Here is a 16,843-nt window from a genome sequence, read left to right as displayed (position 1 = left end):
TCACTCGTGGCATCAGGGAAGTGTGGATTCGGAAGGGATTAGAGCCACAATGGGAAGAGCCTTTTCAGATGTTACTCACTACCCCAACTGCAGCCAAGGTTGAGGGGAAAAGTGCCTGGGTTCACCTGCACCACTTCAAACTCACCACACTCTAACGAACCTATTATACTGGTTATTCTAACTCCAGTTTCTGTTCCAGACTTCCTCTTCTCCATAGCTGAACAAGGCCGTTGGCATCCTAATTGGAACGTGGACCAGTTTGAACTTTTACCCGTGGTGATAGACAACCAGCTACACCGACGGTGACCTAAGAAGACAGTCGGGAAAACTGAACTCTTTTAATCAGCAAAATAGTTGGACTATTTATCTGAATCCTGAGTCATAAGATGAAACTGTGTCTGTATGCCACTGTCGCTATAATATGACAGTTGCGGCGTATGGGAGGGGAGACAGAGACGAGAGCTCCAAGCAAACTTCTTTTTGTGCATGGGAAATTTTCTTGATGCTGGGTGTGTTCACATTCCCTATACATTTCCCGATACATTCCAAAGGGGGAATTCCTTTGTGCCCCGTTACACTAACCCTAACTGAGACTGTCAGATGGATTCAGAGCCAAAACTTTCACGAGTGGAGGGGTCCAATACAAATACGAGAGAATAAAGGCGGATCAAAAGAGGGATCACAGAGATCAGGAGGAGTATCATACCGTTACCACATGAACGACCACGGGGAGGTCACCAAGTGGGAGAGTGCTGGAGATCCCATTAGTCAGACATTCCAGGGATGGTACCAACCAACGTCCAACCGGGAAAAGGAACCCCCATTCATAGCCCTGACCAATACCTCATGGATTGGGAGACCGACCGGGGACGTATGTCTAATCCGAAATGGCACCGGTAACAAGGGACATATCGTAGGATACAGCAAATGCCCAAACAGTCTCAAACTCACCACTGGTGCACGAGTCACCACCCTCTCTCACCGTCCGAATAAAACAGGTGGAGGTTTGTGGGCACAGTCCTGGGATCCAGAAGATGGACAGGTCCCTGTTATCTGGGATATGTGTTGCCATTTGTGTGGCAAATACGTACCCTGGCGGAAGCACATGCCTCCTGCCGATACAAGCGAGCCATCACCCCCGCCGACAAGTTCTTTGGGGTCATGATGTTCCCAATCAGGATAGGACGTCTCATGGATGAAGTACAGAACCGAGAGACGATAATGGAACAGATATCTAACAATATTGCTGAAGCTTTGGAGGGCATCACAGCTGAAATGGTAGCAATTAAAAAACCGAATGGCCCTCGATTATATGTTAGCTGAGAAAGGGGGAACGTGTGCCCTGATAGGATCTGAATGTTGCACCTACATTCTGATAGGTCAGAAATCATAACCAATCTCGCTGATCACATAAGAAGGGAGTTGAAGAAGTTATGCACACCAGCAGAAGGATCTAGCTGGTTTCATTGGCAATCAGATGGATCTTGGAAATCCTATCTAATTGTTGGTTGCCTTAACCTTTGTTGTAAAGTAATGATGGCAATGTTAGCAAACCCTCTTGTGGTCAAGGGCTCCAGAGTTATGATCCAACGAACTAAAGAACTACTCGACAATAACAAAAATATTGATCAGGAAAGAGAGTGCAAACGGCTGAATGCGATACTCCTGGAATAGTCACCAGGGTTATCATGGAATGATAAAAGGGGGGAATGTGAATGTTTAAAAATGTATAGAGACATTGAAGTTGAGAACGTGCTAATTATATAGGGACAGTATAAGTTAACAAAGAATTCATGGTGGAATAGCCATGACATCTCAGACTCGAGGCAGCGAAATGTTACAACACTAACACATATTGAAACACAAACCACAGCTTGCAGAACAATCTCAAGGTCTTATTAAATCATGTTATTAACCTGAAAAATTAACAGAAGGTCTTTGTTTAAAATCAGATCATACTTAGGTCGGCTTATGAGTGGACAAAGGGAAAGAGGGATCAAAAGGGATAGGCTGAACTAGGATGTCACTCTAGCCCTCTCTTTTTATCTTTTGCCGAAAATGTATAACCGTCGTCCCTTTACAACGTAACGTCACTTTGTCCATAGGAAGTGAGTGCGTTCTATCAGAGTTGCATTCCTTCTGTCTGATAAGGTCCCCGATCGGGATTTGCTTTTTAAATAAAAGCTTACTTTGTTTAAAGCACAAACGGTATTCGTTTCAGTTATTTTGTTGAACCAGATTGAGGGAAAAGAATCCACATTTACAGGGTAAGGCACTTCTGCAGTGGGAGACATATATTGGGACGGTGGTAAGACACTTCGGGTGGGGGAGAAATGCAATAGGATTGGATTAAGCCAATTCGGTTGGAGGAGGCATGCATTCTGACTGGGGCAAGGCATTTCTGGTGGGGGAGGCATATATTGTGACTGGGGTAATGCATTCGGCTGGGGGGGGGGCATGCACTTGAAATTTGGTAAAGCACTTCGGCTGGGGGAGGCATGTATAGGGACTGGGTTAAGGCACTTTGGCTGGGAGAGGCATATCTTGGGACTGGGGTAAGACTGGGGTAAAACCCTTCTGCTGGGGGAGGCATGCACTGGAACTGGGCTAATGCACTTCGACTGGGGGAGGCTTGCACTGGGACTGGGGTAATGCACTTCGACTGGTTGAGGCATGCACTGGGACTGGGGTAATGTACTTCGGCTGTGGGAGGCATGCACTGGGACTGGGGTAAGGCACTTCGGCTGGCGGAGGCATATACTGGGACTGGGGCAAGGTACTTCGGCTGGCCCTTGCTATCGTATTGGGAGCTCTGTCCTCTAATGCTTCAGGAAGTCAAAGTGGATCGAGTTACAATTTGCAAAGTCAGTGAGACCTTGGGATGAGCGGTTGCAGTTCCACATTCCAAAAAATCTCAGGGTGTGGCTTATCCTACAAGGGACCAATCATAGACAAAGGGTGCGGCGTGGCGGCCATTTTGGCAGTACAAATAAGCGCGTTCTTTATTAACCCGCTCCCTCCCTCTGCCCATCTCTCACCTGCTAACTCTCCCACTGTGCATGCTCAGCTCACACTGCCCGGCTGATTGATGGCAGCTCCCGATCAATAGGGAGAGTGGGGGAGGGGCTGGAGGACCAGGCAGGCAGTTGGTCCTCCAGCCAATCTCAGTGTGCGAGGAGTGGGGCTTGCAGCCCCAAGTTGGCGAGGCTGGGTCTGGATCTCACTCATTGGTTGAAACTCTGCCCCATTGTTAAAGCTGATGTCCCTCAAACTCCAGGAGGAAATGGCACATTTCTGTCGTGGCTTTAAACAGATGGAACTCTGTGGGGTGGAGGAAACATTGCAGCATTTGGTAGTGACATGGATTCATTCAGGCCAGACAGCGGGGATTATTTCTGGAAATACCACAGTGTAGTTGTTTCTGTTGAAACAGATGAAATCCTGTCGTTATGGAGCAACCACACTTCTCGTGTCCTGGTCAATCACGTGTGCAACAAGTGTCCTCATGGAAGTAAAGGATGCTATCAAATTGGAAAAAAAGGCATATAATGTTGTGAAGGGCAGTGGAAGGCCAGAGGATTGGGAATTTTTAGCAACCTGCAAAGGACGACTAAAAAATGAAAAAGACAGAAGAAAGCAGATGATAGCAAACTAGCAAGAAATAAAAAAACAGACAGTAAGAGCTTCTACAGGGATAGAAAAAGGAAACGAGTATTTAAAGTAAACATCGCTCACTTCGAGGATGACATTGGAGAATTATTAATGGGAAACATGGAAATTGCAGAGAGTTTGAACGAATATTTTGTATTACGCTTCACAGTAGTGGACACTAAAAACATACCAACAGTTGATAACCAAGGAGCTATTGCGGAGGGGGAGTGGGAAGGATGACTTAAAACAATCACTATCACTATAGATAAAGTGCTAATCAAACTAATGTGACTAAAGGTGGATAAGTCCTCAGGACCTGATGGCATGCATCCTCGGGTCTTAAAAGAAATGGTTGCAGAGACAGTGCATGCATTGTTTGTAAACTACCAAAATTCCCTGAATTCTGGAGAGGTTCCAGTGGACTGGAAAACTGCAAATGTAACACGCCTATTCAAGTAATGAGGGAGACAGAGAGCAGGAAACTATACATCAGTTAGCCTACCATCTGTTAGTGGGAAAATACTCGAGTTCATCATTAAGGAAGTACTAGCAGGATATTTAGAAAACTATACTTCAGTTAGGCAGAATTAGCATGGTTTTATGAAAGGGAAATCATGTTTGACAAATTTGCTGCAGTTGTTTGAGGATTTAGCGAGCAGAGTGGATAAGAGAGAACCACTTGATGTTGCATATTTTGATTTCCAGAAAGCATTCGATAAGGTGCCACACAAAATATTACTGCACATGCTAAGAGCTCACGGGGTTGGGGGTAATATATCAGCATGGATAGAGGATTGCCGAACTAACAGAAAACAGAGAGTAAGGATAAATGGGTCTTTTTCAGGTTGGCAAACAGTAACTTGTGTGGTGCCGCAGTGATAAGTACTGGGGCCTCAACTAATTAGAATTTATATTAATGACTTGGATGAAGGGACCTAGTGTAACATTTGCTGATGGTACAAAGATAGGTGGGAAAGCAAGTTGTGAGGAGGACGCAAAGAATCTACAAATGGATATAGACAGGCTCAGGTGAGTGGGCAAAAATCTGGCAGATGGACTATAATGTGGTAAAATATCAGGTTATTTCATTTGGGTAGGAAAAAAAAAGCAAATTATTATTTAGATGTGGACGATTATAAAATGCTGTTTTACAGAGAGATCTGGGGATTCTTGCACATGAAACACAAAAGGTTGGCATGCAGGTACAGCAATAATCAGGAAGGCAACCTGAATGCGGGCCGTTATTGCGAAGGGGATGGAGTCTAAATGTAGGGAAGTACTGCTACAACTGTAAGACCAAACCTGGGCTACTGCGCACAGTTTTGATCTGGACTTGTCTCCATTCTCGTGCCGAGAGGATTGATACACCCAGATGGGAAGGACTACATTTGGGTACACTGATTCCCCACCAATTCCCATTCCCCTTCTTTCTGGTGGATATGGAGTGGCCACTCTGTGTAATGAGCAAGTTATTAAGAATTGTCAGCAAGCTCTTTCCAATTGGAGATTTTATCAGTGGAAACTTTCACACACTATTGCAGATATTGTACCAAAGATCAATTTAGGATTAAAGTAAAAGTTCATAATTTTATTGCAAACTAAATTTCTGTTGAGAGTTGCTGAATTAAGGGGAAAGATAACCCACAATGTTTATTAAATGGACACTGCAGCCCCGAGAACACAATCAGCAATATATCCAGAATATTAAAGTCCAGCCCAGTTATAGGGTTATTAACATCAGCAGAAAGAAACCCCAACTGTCTGAATGAACATGGTTCAGTCGGGATGTGATTAACAGCCTCAATAACAGCAGAATCCAACCCCTGCATTACTTGTGAACTCGCTGGTGTTTCAGCAGGATGGATGACTGAGTGAAAACCTTCCCGCACTCCGAGCAGGTGAACGGCCTCTCCCCAGTGTGTACTCGCTGGTGTGTCAGCATGAGGGATGACTGAGTGAACCCCTTCCCACATTCAGAGCAAGTGAATGGCCTCTCCCCAGTGTGAAATTATTGGTATCTCAGCAGGTGGGATGCCTGAGTGAATCCCTTCCCACACTCTGAGCAGGTGAATGGCCTCTCCCCAGTGTGAACTCGGCGGTGTGTCAGCAGGGTGGATGACACAGTGAATCCCTTCCCGCACACAGAGCAGGTGAACGGCCTCTCCCCAATGTGAACTCGCTGGTGTGTCAGCAGGTGGGATGACCGAGTGAATCCCTTCCCGCACTCATAGCAAGTGAACGGCCTCTCCCCAGTGTGAACTCGCTGGTGTTTCAGCAGGTGGGATGAAGAAGTGAATCCCTTCCCACACTCATAGCAGGTGAACGGCGTCTCCCCAGTGTGAACTCGCTGTTGTTTCAGCAGGTTGGATGAACAAGTGAATCCCTTCCCACACTCCGAGCAGGTGAAGAGCCTCTCCCCAGTGTGAACTCGCTGGTGTTTCAGCAGGTCAGATGATGCAGTGAATCCGTTCCCACACTCCAAGCAGGTGAATGGCCTCTCCCCAGTGTGAACTCGCTGGTGTGTCAGTAGGGTGGATGATGCAATGAATCACTTCCCACACACAGGGCAGGTGAACGGCCGCTCCCCAGTGTGACTGCGTATATGAATTTCCAGCTCAGATGGTGATCTGAATCCCTTCCCACAGTCCCCACATTTCCACGGTTTCTCCATGGTGCGGGTATCCTTATGACTCTGGATGGTTGGATGATCAGCTGAAGCCTCGGCCACACACACAACACGTTTACAGTTTCTCCCCGCTGTGAATGGTGCGATGTTCGTTCAGGCTCTGTAACTGTTTAAAGCTCTTTCCACAGGCAGTGCACTGGAACACTCACTCGGGTCTGTGTATCTCGGAGCTTTTCCAGTCACACAGATATTTGAAATCTTTTCGCACAGAGAGAACAGACAAACATTTCTCATTCCACTTTCAAAGGCCAATGATATTCAGGTCCTGATGAATCGATTGACTCCGTCAGATCTTGACACGATGTTTGGTTTGTGTTTCTTGTCTGAAAATCTCCCCTTCTAATATGCTGTAAAAGGAGATAACAAAACTCATCACAGTCAGTACAAGACACAAATTCAGGATAGACATATCTAGTTTCCATGGAACATTCTTTCCTCTCTTGTTCTTCCAAAGATTTAAATCCTTGTCCCACGCATTGTCCCTCCTGCTGTGTTGAAATCCAAATCAACACACATTTCTAGCCTGTTTCTCCAGCACTCCCAGTTTTCACCTCCAATTCTGGTTGGGTTTAGTTCTACACTCACTGGTTGCCGTCCCTCTGCTCCCCTGAACGTTCTGACTGTGGCTGGGTTCAGGTCGACACTCACTGGTTCACCTCCCCTGAAGGTACTGACTCTGGCTGGGTTCAGTTCATCACTCACTGGTTCCCCTCCCTTGAATGTACTGACTCTGGCTTGGTTCAGTTCTACACTCACTGGTTCCCCTCCCCTGAAGGTACTGACTGTGGCTGGGTTCAGTTCTACACTCACTGCTTCCCGTCCCCTGAAGGTACTGACTCTGGCTGGTTTCAGTTCTACACTCACAGGTTCCCTCCCCTGAAGGTACTGACTCTGGCTGGGTTCAGTTCTACACTCACTGGTTCCCGTCCCCTGAAGGTACTGACTCTGGCTGGGTTCAGTTCTACACTCACTGGTTCCCCTCACTTGAAGGAACTGACTATGGCTGGGTTTAGTTCTACAGTCACTGGTTCCCCTCCCCTGAATGTGCTGACTCTGGTTGGGTTTATTTCTAAACTCACTGGTTCCCGTCACTCTCCTCCCCTGAACGTTCTGACTGTGGCTTGGTTCAGGTCGACACTCACTGGTTCCCCACCTCCCCTGAAGATGCTGAGTCTGGCTGTGTTCAGTTCCGCACTCACTGGTTCCCCTCCCTCTGCTCCCCTGCTGGTGCGGTCTCTGGCTGGGGTCATTTCTACAATCAATGGGTCCTCTCCGTCCCTCCCCTCTTTCCCCACCACTGAAGGTACTGACTCTGGCTGGGCTCAGTTCAACACTCACTGGTTCCCCTCCCCTGAAGTTGCTGACTCTGGTTGGGTTCAGTACTACACTCACTGGTTCCCCTCCCTTGAAGGTACTGACTCTGGCCTGGTTCAGTTCTACAATCACTGGTTCCCGTCCCCTGAAGGTACTGACTCTGGCTGGGTTCAGTTCTACACTCAATGGTTCTCCTCCTCTGAATGTACTGTCTCTGGCTGGGTTCAGTTCTACGGTCACTGTTTCCCCTCACCTGAAGGTACTGACTTTGGCTGGGAACAGTTCTACACTCACTGGTTTCCCTCCCCTGAAGGTACTGACTCTGGCTGTGTTCAGTTCTACACTCACTGGTTCCCCTCCCCTGAAGGTACTGACTCTAGCTGGGTTCAGTTCTACACTCACTGTTTCCCCTCCCCTGAAGCTCCTGACTCTGGCTGGGTTCAGTTCTACACTCACTGATCCCCCTCACCTGAAGGTACTGATTCTGGCTGGGTTCAGTTCTACACTCACTGGTTCCCCTCCCCTGAAGGTACTGACTCTGGCTGGGTTCAGTTCTGCACTCACAGGTTCCCCTCCCCTGAAGGTACTGACTCTGGCTGGGTTGTTCTACACTCACAGGTTCCCCTCCCTTTAAGGTACTGACTCTGTCTGGGTTCAGTTCTACACTCACTGGATCCCCTCCCCAAAAGATACTGATTCTGGCTGGGTTCAGTTCTACACTCACTGGTTCCCCTCCCCTGAAGGTACGAACTCTGGCTGGGTTCAGTTCCAGACACTGACATCATTCACTTTGTTCCTCACCAAGATGGCTGCGCTTGCGCTGTGCTGCTCAGTGAATCAAAATGACGGCGTGAACCTGCCTTCCTGTACCAAGATGGCCACCATGAGTCTGGGCCTGTGACCAGGAGAAAGCCCCGAAGCTGCAACCGCCGATATTCCGGTTATTATTCCGGGCATGCGGCGGGCACCGGTTGTTCATGCAGCCTCCCCGGCTACCCGCTGGTCCATTACTCCGCTCCGTCACGCTAAAAAGCACACTTCTTCTGGAGCCTGTACAAAACGTGTGTCCTCCGCCATTACACGCACCGCGCATGCTCCAAACACAGCCAGGATCCGCGCCTGCGCACTGAGCTCCTGTAGCCTGGGTGCGGCTCATTCTCCCCCGCGGGGCATGCTGGGTACATAAGACCATGAGAAATAGGAGCTGGAGTGGGCCACCCAGACCCGCGGCCCTGCTCTTCATTCAATAAGGTCATGGCTTGTCTGAACATTGGCTCAGCTCCATTCCCTGCCCGCTCTCCAGAACTCTTTACTCCCTTAACTCTCAAAAATCTGGCCATCTCCGCCTTAAATATATTCAATGATCCAGACTCCACTGCTCTCTGGTGCAGATAATTCCACAGATTTATAACCCTCTGAGAGAAGAAATTCCTCCTCATCTCTGTTTTAAATAGGCTGAGAAGAAAGATTGCATTTGTGACTCGAACAAGATTTACTGTGATTGCATTGGGCACTGAACCATGTTTATTCTGGCAGCTTTTTTTAACTTTCTGATGATCTTAATAACCCCTGTACCTGAACATAAGAACATAAGAAATAGCAACAGGAGTCGGCCATACGGCCCCTCGTGCTTGCTCCGCCATTCAATAAGATCATGACTGTTCTGATCATGGACTCAGCTCCATTTCCCCGCCCGTTCCCCATACCCCCATATCCCCATATCATTTACGAAACTGTCTATTTCCGTCTTAAATTTACTCAATGGCCTAGCTTCTACAGTTCTCTGAGGCAGTGAAGTGCAGAGATTTACAAACCTCTGAGAGAAAAAAATTTCTCCTCATCTCTGTTTTAAATGGGCGGCCCCTTATTCTAAGATCATGCACTCTAATTCTAGACTCCTCATTATCAGTGGAAACATCCTCTCTGCATCCACCTTATCAAGCCCCCTCACAATCTTATACGTTTTGATAAGATCACCTTTCATTCTTCTGAATTCCAGTGAGTAGAGGCCCAACCTACTTAATCGTTCCTCATAAGTCAAACCTCTCATGCCCAGAATCAACCGAGTGAACCTTCTCTGAGCTGCCTCCAAAACGAGTATATCCTTTCATAAATATGGAAACGAAAACTGCACGCAGTATTCCAGGTGTGGCCTCACATATAGCTGTGGCAAGAATTTCCTGCTTTTATACCCCATTCCTTTTGCAATAAAGGCCAAGATACCATTGGCCTTCCTGATCACTTGCTGTACCTGCATACTATCCTGTTGCGTTTCATGCACAAGTAACCCCCAGGTCCCGCTGTACTGCGGTACTTTGCAATCTTTTGCCATTTAAATATTATGTTGCTCTTTGATTTTTTCTGCCAAAGTGAATGACTTCACACTTTCCAACATTATAGTCCATCTGCCAAATTTTTCCTCACTCACTTAGCCTGTCTATGTCCATTTGCAGATTTGTTGTATTCCTCTCACAAATTGCTTTTCCTTCGATCTTTGTATCATCAGCAAACTTGGCTATGTTACACTCAGTCCCTTTTTCCAATCGTTAATATAGATTGTAAAGCTGGAGATCAATACCCTCTATAAATGTTGAATAAATTATCTTGGTTTCAAACACAGTTTGTTTAATATTTGATTCTTCCATGATCAGAGAAGCTTAATTGATGTTCTGTTATGGATTGTTCCCTTTTAGGGCTTTTTCTTAATCTAACTTATATCACTTCTAACCAAGTTCGCTTTCTAGCATATCAAACCGCAAACTTGTTCCATTTGCATACACGACTTGTAGTTGTAGTAGACTTAACTGCAGTGTCTCACTTTAAACTCAGCTGAAATCTTTTGAACCACACCTTTATTGAACTGTGTTGCATAAGATTTGAAATCCGTTAATTTCTCGAACAGTTAACCCGTTTTTGAAACGGATTGAATATTAAAAACTCATTCACACATTTTGCACGTGATAGCATGTGAAATATTCTGATATTTGTAATCATCATTGCCACAAGCTCCGTTCCCTAGTGACCGACTCCATCCCTCTCCCCAACTTCTGTCTGTGCCTGAACCAGACTGTTCGCAACCTTGGTGACATACTTAACACTGAAATAAGTTTTTGACCACATATCCACAAAATAACTAAGAATGCCTATTTCCGCCTCTGTAACATCGCCCATCTCCTCTCATGCCTCAGCCCATCCACTGCTGAAGCCCTCACTCATGCCTTTTTTTACTTCTGGACTTGACTATTCCAATGCACTCCTCCCACATTCTGACCTACATAAACTAGTGTTGATCCAAACCTCGGCTGCCCATGTCCTAACTCGCACCAAGTCCAGCTCACCCATCACCCCTGTGCTCGCTGACCTACATTAGCTTCCAGTGAATCAATGCCTTGATTTCAAATTTCCCGCTCACACTGTGCCGCCCCCCTCACCCACCGTTCCCGCCCATGAGATATCAGTCTTTCTGAGTATCCCTGATTGTAATTCTTCAACCATTGGTGGATTTTGTGGCTGTGCTTTCTGTTGGCCCAGGCCCTAATTCTGGAACATCCAGCCTTAACATTTCTGTCTAAACCGTGCTGTACCTGCCCTGGCAGTTTTTGATACGATAGTGTCGAGCACGTTTTCCGTCTATATCTAATTTGTGCTGTATCTTCGCAGAGTATTTGACGGGACAGTGTAGAGTGATTTTTACTCAATATGTAACCCTTGTTGTTCCTGCCCTGGGTGTGTTTGATGGGAAAGTGTAGAGGGAGATTTATTCTTTTTCTAACCCTTGCTTTACCTACCATGGGAATGGTTAATGGGACAATGTAGAAGGATATTTACTCTGCATTATAACCCTGTCTGTACCTGCTGTGGAGTGGCTGATAGGACAGTGTAGAGGGAATTTACTCTGTATCTATCATTTGTGTACTTGCCCTGGGAATGTTTGCTGGGACAGTTTAGAGGGAACATTACTCTTTTTGTACCCAGTGCTGTGCGTGCCCCAGAAGTGTTTAATGGACAGTGTAGAGGGAGTTTTACTCTGTATCTAACCCGTGTATTACCTGTGATGGGAGTTTTTGATAGATCAGTGTAGAGGGAACTTTCCTCTGTATCTAACCCGTGTTGTACCTGCCCTGGGAATGTCTGGTTGAACATTATAGAGGGAGATCTCCTCAAAATCGAATAAATGCTACATCTGCCCTGGAATGCCTGGGGCATTAGAGGGAGATGTACGATGTTTCTAACCGGTACTGTACTTGCCCTGGGAACTGTATAGCGGAAGCTTTGGTCTGTATTTAAGCCATGTTGTACCTGCCCTGGGAGAGTTTGATGGGACAGTGTATTGGGATCCTTACTGTGTACCTACTCATATCCGTTATACCCCTAGAAGGACGAAATGCGCACTGTGACTCCAGGCGTAGCTCCTCAGCCGGAGTGCATGGAGTGCATCATCACCCCCAGCAACCAAATTTTAATTTGATTTAAGTTTACTGTCCAAAGTTTAATTGGTTTATTTTGTTGGTTCTCGTGCCACCCTCCCCCCACCCCAGCTTTAATCAGGGGACACTTGATTTACAGATCAACAACAAAATAGTTGTGCTATACCTGCCCTGGGATTTTTTTATTGAAACAGTGTAGAGGGAGAAATTACTACAGTCGTCTGTTTGTTGCGAGAATGTTGAGGGAGCTTTATTCTGGATATAACCCATGCTGTACCTGCCCTGGGATTGTTTAATGGGACCGTGTAGAGAGAGATTTACTCTCTGTTTCAACCGTGCTGTACTTCACCTGAGAGTATTAATGTGGCAGAGTAGAATGGAGGGAGCTCTACACTGTATCTCAACCATGTATCACATCATGGGCCACCCCAACCTGCAAGAGAACATCTCCACAGGTTGGGGCTGTAAAAAGAGCTGGAGCACTGGGCTCCGGGACATCATGAGCCACCCCGACCTGCGAGAGAACATCTCCACAGCTCGGGGCTATAAAAAGAGCAGGAGCGAGCCACTGCAGCTTCAGTGTGAGCTGAAACAAATGTGTGACGGCTTCGAGGTAGACGACTGGGTGACATCATCAGGGCCCAGATTGCCATTTGGAGCATGGGCAGGAGCATCGGCAGGGCCCTGGTACAGCAGAGGAACATGGAAGGTTGTGCTGGACTTGCGTCGAGTGATCGGGACAGAGGAGTGATGAAGGAGCATGACTCAGATTTGGTGGGTGATCGTGATGGAGGTCCAGCGAATGTTTGGTGCAGAGATTGGGCAGGAGATTGTGGCGGAGGTGCGGTCTGTGTTTTCTTGGAGGAGGAGCAGAGAGGGATCGTGGTGGAGGTGCAGCGAATGTTTGTGGTGGAGGAGTGGCGAGAGGTCGTGGCGGAGGTACGGCGAATGAGGATACCAGGTGCAAAAGAGGCAAGAGCCCAGGGGCAGCACGGACCAGCCCACACTGTTATATTTGTGCACACTAGCTCCGTACAGCAAAACAGGTCTCCAGTAATCCTGATTTACCCTTGACACTGGACCAATCCTAGCTTTGTCATGCCCGTGTCGTGGCTGGTGTGCAACGGTCACCACACGTTAAAAACAATCCACCGATAGGCATCTTCCACCTCCTCAATTGGAGGTCAGGACTTGAATATTGGGTCCTTCATTGAAACATATGTGATCTCATGTGGAAGCAAATCATCCTCGTTCGAGGGACCGGCTATGATCATCAAAACCGAGCTTTACCTGCCCTGGGATTGTTCAGAACAGTGTAGAGGGAGATTTATTCTGCATCTATCCCATGCTGTAGTTTCCTCTGGCACTGACTCTCACTGGGGTACAGTTTCTTTGACACAGATTTACTGTATATTTAATTCGTGCTGTACCTATCCTGGGAATGTTTGATAGGATAATGTAGAGTGAGCTTTATTCATTATCTAACCAATGCCGTATCTGAGAATGTGTAAAGAAGGGTTGCGAATGTGGTAGATGGATAGAGAATGTGGCAAAAGGATGGAGATAGGGAATCATGGGACAATAGCTAAAGAAATGTCAAGATGCAGACAACTGCAGAATGGACAGTAAAAAAGGGGTTACCAAGTGTTGAGGTTGAGGATAAACACAGGTCATGAGAAAGATGCAAGGCGGCACAAAGAAAGAAAACAATCCTAGATAGGAGGGGAAAAGTAATAGCTTTTACTGATAAGGAGGAAGGGAAACTAATTGGGTTCTTTACTGATAAGGGAAAAGCTATAATTAACCTGACCCTTACACCAGCCCTAATTGGGAGAATTTCTTGCCTGCCATTGGACGTACTCGGGGAGGGGGGGGGGGCAGGCAGAAAGGGATTGGATAGATCAAGTGCTAATCATATGTGTCCTGTTTTGAAAATGTATAAATGTTTTGTGTCGCGCTGAAAAGGGGCTTATCCAGGGGAAGGTAAATAGACTCTGATTGAAATGTCCCTTTGTCTTGACAAGCCCCGGCCGGAGAATCTTCAATAAAGCTATTTTACGAAAAGGCAAGAAGGTGTTCGCGTCAGTGTATTCGCTGAAACAGATTGAGGGAAAACGAATCCGTACTAACATATCCACTCTGGAATGCATGGGACAGGTTGAGGGAGATATACTCCATATCTCACCTTGGAATGTCTAGTGGGATAGTGTTGAGGAAGCTTTACTCTGTATCTAATTAAGGCAAGGATATCCTTCCTCAGAGAAGGAGACCAAAACAGTGCACAGTACTCCAGGTGTGGTAACGGAGTGAAGGTTTCTGGGGAGCGGGCACGGAATGGAGCTGAGTCTATGATCATACCAGCAATTACCTTATTGAATGGGGAGCATGCTCGGGGGTCCGGGTGGCCCCCTCCTGCTCCTATTTCTCATGGTCTTGTGTACCCAGCATGCCCCGCGGTGGAGAATGTGCCGCACCCAGACTACAGCAGCTCAGTGCGCAGGCGCGGGCCCTGGCTGTGTTTGGAGCATGCGCGGTGCGTATAATGGTGGCGGCAACACGTTTTGTATAGGCTCCTTGGAGGTGTCCTTTTCAGCGGGATAGAGTGGAGAAATGGACCAGTGGGCAGCCGGGGAGGCTTCATAAACAACCGGCGCCTGCTGCAAGCCTGGAATAATAACCGGAATATCGGCGGTTGCAGCTTCGAGGGTTTATCCCGTTCACAGGCCCAGGCTAACGGCGGCCATCTTCATGCAGGAAGGCAGCTTCAGCGCTCCGCTATTTTGATTCAATGAGTAGCAGAGCGCATGTGTGGCCATCTTGGTGTAGGAACAAAGTAAATGATGTCAATGTCTGGAACTCAACCCAGCCAGAGTCAGTACCTTCAGGGGAGGGGACCCAGTAAGTCTAGAATTGAACCAAGCCGGAGTCAGTACCTTCAGGGGAGGAGAGGGAGGGGAACCAGATTGTCGATTGAGGGAACCACTATGCTGAAAAAGAGGCTAAACAGGCCTCTCGTGACCAACAGATGGTAGTACGCAAAATGATGAGTCAGACTAAAAATCCTGCGAAGGATAAGTTAGCGTCGTAAAAACCAATGCCAACCATCCAAGACGTTATAAAAGCACAGGAGGGCGCTCCTGAAAAAGATAAACTGTTGTGGAAATATTATGGATGTACTTATGACAATGTTTCTAAACTCTGGACCACTCCCTTGGAGCAGACTTGCAAGTCTGACGAGTTGGCTCTATGGGTTATTGAATGTATGCATTTTGCTACTCATTGTGGAGCAAGGACCGCGAGTGACACACTTTTGGCTACTTGGTGGCACCGTAGACTCCAGGCGCTCGCCCAGAACATCAGTAGTCGTTGCCTGGTTTGCCAGCAACATAATCCAGGGAAGGGAGTCCCCTGTAATTGGGGTAAAACGCCCGTACCCGAAGTTCCCTTTGAGACATTTCAGTTGGACTACATTGAGTTGAAAAAGTTCAGTGTTACAAATATGTGCTAGTACTAGTAGATCTGTTCAGCAGATGGATTGAATCCTACCCTACCCTGGACAACAAGGCTCAAACTGTTGTTAAGGTGTTAATGAGGGAAATCGTTCCTAGATATCGTATCTCTGCTCGACTGATGGCCACCTATGTTCTTTCTCTGACTCAGGCTCTGCGACTAGCACACAACCACGTTCAAGATGCTGACCTCGACCTCCCAGTTTTACCCGAATTGTCACTCGTGGCATCAGGGAAGTGTGGATTCGGAAGGGATTAGAGCCACAATGGGAAGAGCCTTTTCAGATGTTACTCACTACCCCAACTGCAGCCAAGGTTGAGGGGAAAAGTGCCTGGGTTCACCTGCACCACTTCAAACTCACCACACTCTAACGAACCTATTATACTGGTTATTCTAACTCCAGTTTCTGTTCCAGACTTCCTCTTCTCCATAGCTGAACAAGGCCGTTGGCATCCTAATTGGAACGTGGACCAGTTTGAACTTTTACCCGTGGTGATAGACAACCAGCTACACCGACGGTGACCTAAGAAGACAGTCGGGAAAACTGAACTCTTTTAATCAGCAAAATAGTTGGACTATTTATCTGAATCCTGAGTCATAAGATGAAACTGTGTCTGTATGCCACTGTCGCTATAATATGACAGTTGCGGCGTATGGGAGGGGAGACAGAGACGAGAGCTCCAAGCAAACTTCTTTTTGTACATGGGAAATTTTCTTGATGCTGGGTGTGTTCACATTCCCTATACATTTCCCGATACATTCCAAAGGGGGAATTCCCTTGTGCCCCGTTACACTAACCCTAACTGAGACTGTCAGATGGATTCAGAGCCAAAACTTTCACGAGTGGAGGGGTCCAATACAAATACGAGAGAATAAAGGCGGATCAAAAGAGGGATCACAGAGATCAGGAGGAGTATCATACCGTTACCACATGAACGACCACGGGGAGGTCACCAAGTGGGAGAGTGCTGGAGATCCCATTAGTCAGACATTCCAGGGATGGTACCAACCAACGTCCAACCGTGAAAAGGAACCCCCATTCAAAGCCCTGACCAATACCTCATGGATTGGGAGACCGACCGGGGACGTATGTCTAATCCGAAATGGCACCGGTAACAAGGGACATATCGTAGGATACAGCAAATGCCCAAACAGTCTCAAACTCACCACTGGTGCACGAGTCACCACCCTCTCTCACCGTCCGAATAAAACAGGTGGAGGTTTGTGGGCACAGTCCTGGGATCCAGAAGATGGA

The 16,843-nt window shown here is 47.1% G+C and overlaps 1 pseudogene; it reads right to left on the bottom strand.

The window, feature by feature from the left end:
* Nucleotides 1-16,843, bottom strand: part of LOC139243803 (zinc finger protein 850-like) — a 44,572-nt pseudogene that overhangs the window by 19,792 nt on the left and 7,937 nt on the right.

Source organism: Pristiophorus japonicus, unplaced genomic scaffold, assembly GCF_044704955.1.
Source record: "Pristiophorus japonicus isolate sPriJap1 unplaced genomic scaffold, sPriJap1.hap1 HAP1_SCAFFOLD_189, whole genome shotgun sequence".
Taxonomy (NCBI): Eukaryota; Metazoa; Chordata; class Chondrichthyes; family Pristiophoridae; genus Pristiophorus; species Pristiophorus japonicus.
This window is presented reverse-complemented; position numbering and strand designations above follow the sequence as displayed.